Here is a 7,389-nt window from a genome sequence, read left to right as displayed (position 1 = left end):
CTTTTAGGCTGTGTATTCAGGCTAAAGACAGTTGTTTGTTTCTGAGAGATATTTAAAAATGGATTTAAATAGATTTGTTATTATTACACTTCATGAAGCACTGTTTGTTTTCCCGTTACATATATTTCTTGTACTTTTAGGTGGTAATTAGTTGTTTGATGGTTTGTTTTATTTATCTTCCAAAAAATAATGCTTCTGTTTATTGGTCTGTAATTATAGAGCCCCTCTTATACTTCTACTGAAAATGGTTTTATGGCATTTGTCCTTTTCCAGTTCCTAGGGATTTTCGCTGTTTCATTGATTTCTGGGAAACAAGTAGTGGTGGGGTTGGCACTGTTACTGCGCCCTGAAACCCTCAGGACATTTTCAGAAGCAAAAGTGAATACCACCAGGGCGATTTGCCACCCTGTGTCATTTTCTAGACCCCTTTTCTGTATTTGTTCACTTATTCTGCTTTAGCTTTTTTGTATTCTCCATCACTAAAGAGATTTGCCCTGGGCAACTATTGACATTTGGTCTTTCATAAAGATAGTAATTTATAAAAATACACTAGAAGCTTGATAAATTGATTGAAAGATTTTGGTTTAGTTAAAATATCCAAATGTCACTCTATGTAGATCTCATGATACTTTGGTAAAATGGTCAAAGAAAGTCTGCTCCAATTCTTCTTTTCTGTTGAGCTCCACCATGGATCTCTATTGTTGCCATCTTTATGTCCATGAGTACCCAATGTTTAGTTCCCACTTATAAGGGGAAACACTTGGTATTTGTTTTTCTGTTTCTGCATTAATTCACTTAGGATAATGACCTCCAGCTGCATCCATGTTGTTGCAAAGAACATGGTTTCATTCTTTTTTTATTCCCCACTTTTTAGTCTAGTAAATTTCTTCCTGTTAATTCCTTTTTGTTTCTCGGGCTTCTGAGATAGGTACTCTCGTGTCAGGTTGATTTGAGTTTGAAACCCAACTGGGCAATTCACTAGTTATGTAACCTCAGGCAAACTAGTCATCTTGAGACTCTTTCCAGAAAAAAAAAAAACTGCCTACATTTCGCCCACTGCCCACATTTCCAACTCCTGCCCTATCCTTCTGCAAAAAGACTCTGACTTCACTGAAACCATTCATCATTAAGTTTCATGTAAAGAACAAGTATAATAATAGTAACAACCTAAAGGCATGTAAGGCTTAAATGAGACAACACCTGTGAAATATAAGCTCAAAATAGTTATTATTATTGTGGGACCCCAAATCTAAACAGTCAGAATTGAAGTCCTCGTTTTTTCTCTTTTCTTCCATCTTCCTTTATTTTGCTAATTTAGTTTCTGCTGCACGTTTTTTTTGTTTTTCTTTTCTGCCTTATTTCTCCTATTCCTTTTCCTCTATGAGCCCTTCTTTAACCAATTTTAGTTTCTTTGTTCACACAATCTTTCTTAAGAGAAGGTTAGCAGGAAGTGCTGAAGACTTCCTCAGGTAAGCCAAGAGGCATTATGTCCTTGGGTGGGAAGGGAAGAGTGAGATTTTAAAAGTCTTCATGCTGAGAGAACCCAAAAGATGACGAAGATTCTAGCTGAGCTGGGAACTGGCCCAGGAAATTCTTGGCACTGGGACAGGAAGAGCTGGGGCTGCGATCATGCTGGGGGACTGAAGTGAAAGTTGGCTCAGGGAATTATTGGCATGGGGACAAGAGGAGCTGGGGCTCAGATTGGGCTGGTGGGGGGAGCGGCAATTGGGTCACCTAATGGACGTAAATGCTCCCAGAGGAAGTGCTCTTATTAGAGATAGAAAATACTGAAGGAAATTGATTAAGGGCATGGAGAGATGAGGAGAAGCTGAAAAGAAGACAAATGTAAGAAATAGGAGATGCTGATAGTTTCAAATGCATACGAAAAGAGCTAAGAAAGTTGATTGATTTCATGATTTAGAACTTGAGCAGTGATTTCATGTAAAACCTAAAGACAAATGTCCTTGGGCAGAAGCAGTAGGCAGCAGATAAAACTAGCTGTTTCTGGTGTTTGGCCACAAAGAGGAAATGAAAGATGGGCCAGTAATTGAAAATATTTTTTCCCTCTCTCCTCATAGACTTTGACTTTGTGATTTCACATCATAATTTTCAACACATGCATTCAGTGCTTCATAGGTAAATGGTTTTCTACTTCCCAGCATAGGAGAGACAGCGTTCACACATCTTTTCTCATAATATTACACTTCTAAAACACAGTTGCTGGTGTCTGTAATCAGTAGGCATATGTACTGGCAACAGTCTTTTGAGAAGCCAAGATTAGAGTTTCATCTTTTTTGTGAGAAGCTAAAAACCTAGTTGGAATGAAACTGAAATGTGGCACTTAGAAATAAATCCAATTAGCTGAACCGGAGTCCAGTCGGGAACCGTGTCAAGCCACTTCTGGCTGCAGTGTGGTCATCGGAGAGTGAGTTTTGAGGCTGAGCTGTCAGGAAATGTTGGGGCTGTCGTTCATTCCTGCTGTTCCTCTCACCTGTTCTCCCATGAGCATCCATCATCTGGCACTCCAAGCATTTCTCTGAGTGCCTGATATGGGTCATATCACATGGCAGTTTGAGGTACATATAGTATCACTTACGGAAAAGAGCTCTGGCGCTGCAGTCACACAGACCTAACTGCAGTTTCTGATTCTTCCTCTAACTGTGTACTTTGGGCAGGTTATTTCACCTCTCCGAGGTTTGGACTCCCATAATTATAGATAATAGTACTGACCTGGAAGGATTAAATAAGATAATGTGCATAAAACATGTGGTACAGCAGGTGGTACATGGTAGGGGCTTAACATGTGACCCTTCTTGCTAGGAACATTGAACACATATGTTTTGTTGATACAAGAATCATACATCCTTGCAATTACATATGAATTTTGAGGAGTGACATTCACCACCACCAAAACTAGAAAAAAAAAAAAAAAGAATCACACATATCATTTGTAGACTCCTGTCAACTTTTGGACCTTTTATTTGCTGCACGATGGCTTAGTGACATGGAGGAAGAGCATTAGGCTTAAGTAACAAAAAAAAAAAAAAGAAAGAAAGAAAAAGAAAAGGAAAATAAATCTCTTAAACAAACGAGGAGGTTTATTTTTCTCTTGGAAGGAGAAGCTCAGAGATAGATAATACAGGGCTGTTGTGGCAACTTTATGACACTGTCAAGGAACCAGATCCCTTCTAACTTCCTGCTCTGCTATTTTTCGTGTGTGAATTTAGTCCCTTTGGTTGCCCACAGTCCCTAAGGTCCAAGAGGACTGCTCCTCCCTCCTGCAAGCCACCTTAGTTTCAGAAAAGAGTGGGGGAGCACAAAAGCACACATTCTTCCCAGGGACTTCCACTTCAATTGTAATAGTCAGAACTACAAATGTGTCTACTGCTAGCTTCAGAGAGCCTGAGAAATGTGGCTTTAGCTATCAGTAAGAAAGAAGGGGAGAATGGATATCAGATATGCCGTCATTGTCTGCTATAAGTCTCTACTTGGAAATCTCCAGATCATCATGACTGGACCTTTCCTTACTGTCCTCTCCCATTGGAACATACTGCCCCCAGCACCCCCCCCGCAAAATTTAAGATAAATCTTAAACATTAAAAAAAATGTGAGTAACATTTGTAATTTTAAAGAGAGAGGCATGGCATCCTGGAATAATTCTTAAAATAAAAATTTAGATTTACCCCAAAATCTACAGTAATGATTACTGTTTTAAGAATGAAAATTTATTTTTAACATAAAAACATTCATGATGTTTTACATATAAGACTAATTATATTTTCAGTAATTTACTGGTTGACAAAAGGGTATGATGGATTTGGTATAAAAATGCTTGGATGCTGAGTGCAGAAGGATTTGCAAGCAGACCCTTTGCAATGAACTCAGTGCCACTGCCTTCCATCCCTCACTCCCTCATCCTCTGACCATCTGGAGGTCTGCACCCAGGGTTATGTACCATGCTGGGAGGGCTGAAGTCTTAATCAATTCTCGGATCATCAGAAATTCCTGCAAAAAGATGTGTAGAGGAAAACAGGTATCTCTTCATCATTTTACGTTTAGGGATAGCTCCAATCAGACCCAGCATTCTGCCATAGGGTCTGATATTTTCATGCTTTTGTCAGCTAGGTGTTTTCCTGAAGACCTGGTTAAATGAAAACCAGTGAAATAAGACGTTTGAACAAGCTCATGGGCCTTACCCTCTTTCTCTCTGTTAATGACTAGCCCCAGGTATCCTATAAACACCCCCACTGGCTTCATCCCAAAACTTCTGGGATATTCCCTAAGAATAGTTTCTGGTAAACCCACTTTCTTTCTCTGGAACATCCCAGCTGCCTCTTCCATAGTACATAGCTCTTTGGCCAAAAACCCAGATGGTTGCTGTGTTTTAAATTTTCTTTGGTATTCTACCCATATCCCACCTCAGTCCTCCTCTGACCTAGGCTTCTGCTGCCCTTTTAGGGTCTGCGAGGTAGGGAGGAAAGTTCAAACAATAAAATGCTTTAGATGATTTTATAGGAATTTGTAATTTACAAAGCATTATCTCATTTAATTTCCATAACAACCTTTTAAGATTGCTATAACTTCCTCTTTGCAGAGGCAGAAGCAGAGACTTGGTCCAAGTAGCTAATGAGTGATGAAGCTGGGACACACACAATCTGGGACTTTCTTGCTCAAGGGCTGTCAATCATTTTTCCTCCTATGCCACTGCAAACACATTAGGTTGTCACCTGTTCAGGCACATTTTACTTCAGATTGGCTAGTAGACAGAAAGATCCTGAGGCCTTGAGGGTCAGATGAATTTTGAGGGTTTGAGGGAGATGGAAAGTTCTGGAGCATAAAGGGAAGCTAAGGATAAGATGTAATGGGGAAAAGAAGGGTGTTGACATTAAGATGGGCAGGAAGTCTGTATAAAGATCAGCGTGTATCTTTAACTCTCTGATAGGATTTGGCTCTGTGTCCCCACCCAAATCTCACCTTGAATTGTGAGAGTCCCCACATGTCGTGGGAGGGACCTGGTGGGATATAATTTAATCACGGGGGTGGGGTTTTTCTCATGCTGTTCTCGTGATAGTGAATAAGTCTCGTGAGATCTGATGGCTTTATGAAGGGCAGTTCCCCTGCACATGCTCTCTTGCCTGCCCTCATGTAAGGTGTGACTTTGCTTGTCATTTGCCTTCTACCATCGTTGTGAGGTCTCCCCAGACATGTGGAACTGTGAGCCAATTAAACTTCTTTCCTTTATAAATTACCCAGTCTGGGGTATGTCTTTATTAGCAGCATGAGAACAGACTAATACACTTTCTAAAAGAAAATAAGGGACATTTTCACAAGCAGAGGATATTTGTTCAGGGAGGTTGGCATAAGTAGCATGAGTAGAAGAATATGGCATGCATAAGATAAATTTATGTGTTTTAATGAGTGTAAGTATGTTTTCTAAAAACTGAATTCTAATTTTATAGCTATAGGGATAGCTCTTTATGTTGTATACTTATAAGTAAATTATTTATATATAGACTGTATTTACTAACTATATACTACATATGTAGTTTATGTATTTTATCTTTTACTGATATAAAATATTTTACATATTTGTGGTATACGTGTGTGTTACATGCATAGGGTGTATAGTGATCGTGTCAAGGTATCCATCACCTGAATGTTTAACATTTTTATGCATTAGCTTCATTTTGAGTCTTCTGGTTACTTTGAAATATATGTAATGTTGTTGCTTACTCACCCTAGCCTGATATCAAACATTAGAGCTATTACTCATAACCAACCTCTCTTCATTCCCCTTTCCACCCATACTCCTACCTGTCTCTGGTATCTATCATTCTACTCTCCACTTCTATGAGATTAAGTTTTTTAGCTCCCACATATGAATGAGAACATGCAGCACTTGTCCTTCTGTGCCTGGCTTATTTCACTTAACATAGTGTCCTCTGGTTCCATCCATGTTGCTACAAATGACAGGATCTCATTCTTTTTTATGGTCGAAGAGTATTCCACTGTGTATCGTTCCATTGTGCATATATACCTTATTTGCTTTATCCATTTGTCTGTTGATGGGCACTTAGGTTGATTCAATATCTTTGCTATTGTGAATAGTGCTGCAATAAACACGTGAGTGCAGGTATCCCTTTAATATACTGATTTCTTTTCTTTGGGATAGATACCTAGCAGTGGGATTGCTGGATCGTATGGTAGTTCTACTTTTAGTTTTTTGAGAAATGTTCACACTATTTTGCATAGAGGTTGTACTAATTAATATTCCCACTAACAGTGTATGAGAGTTCTCTTTTCTCTGCATCCTTGCCAGCATCTGTCATTTTGGTCCTTTTAATAATAGTCATTCTAACTGGGGTAAGATGGTATCTCATTTAGTTTCGATTTGCCTTTCTTTGATGATTAGTGGTGTTGAGCATTTTACCTGTTAACTCTTTGTATGTCTTTATATGTAATATATATTTTAAAATAGCATGTGCTCAATTGAAATAACAGAACACACTACCCAATGGTTCCATGTTTTGGTAACATGGTAGAATATCACATTGTCTTATTGTCACATAATCTGCTATACCCCATTGTTAATTCACATAGACATGCTCTTGCCTGGGATTGACTTTATCCTTGCAACTCTCATTCTGCTTTCCTGTACAATAGTGTGACTCTTCTTAAACCACAAATGGAAACTAAGATCCAATCAGAAGACAGAAAGTTTTAAACTAGGATGTTCCTGAATATGTGTGTTTATATTATTTATGTGGTTTCTGTTTGTGAGTTCCACAGAAGCCTAGGCCTGCTTGTCTCTATTGTATAAATTTGACAGCTTCTTGCATAGTTCAGGGTCAGAGAGCATATTTTCAGGCCACAATGATGAATGATCCATGGGTCACTCACGGCACCAGTTTAACATTTAGGAGTTGATACAGATGCATACCAGGGAGGGCTCAATTGTTAGCAGTGTATGGAGGTGCACAAATCCTCATGAGACTGGGATAATCTTGTGAAATATAATCTGATTGCATTTTATTCTGGCAAAACCACACAGGACATATAAGAGTGTCTTTTCCGCCTCTCTAGCTCAAAGACGGCCTGGCCTGCTGCCAGTTTTTGTTTTTGTAGTTGAGATATAATTTACATACCATAAAATTCACCATTTTAAAGTGTAAAATTCAGTGCTTTTTAAAAAATATATTCACAGCTGGGTGCGGTGGCTCACACCTGTAATCCCAGCACTTTGGGAGGCTAAGGCAGGTGGATTGCTTGAGGCCGGGACTTTGAGAACAGCCTGGCCAACATGGCAAAACTCCATGTCTACTAAAAATACAAAAAATAGCCAGACGTGGTGGCACACGCCTGTAGTCCAAGCTACTCAGGAGGCTGAGG

The sequence above is a fragment of the Mandrillus leucophaeus genome, unplaced genomic scaffold (assembly GCF_000951045.1).
Source record: "Mandrillus leucophaeus isolate KB7577 unplaced genomic scaffold, Mleu.le_1.0 Scaffold638, whole genome shotgun sequence".
Classification (NCBI taxonomy): Eukaryota; Metazoa; Chordata; class Mammalia; order Primates; family Cercopithecidae; genus Mandrillus; species Mandrillus leucophaeus.
The sequence above is the reverse complement of the archived record's forward strand: the minus strand, read 5'-3'. Positions refer to the sequence as shown.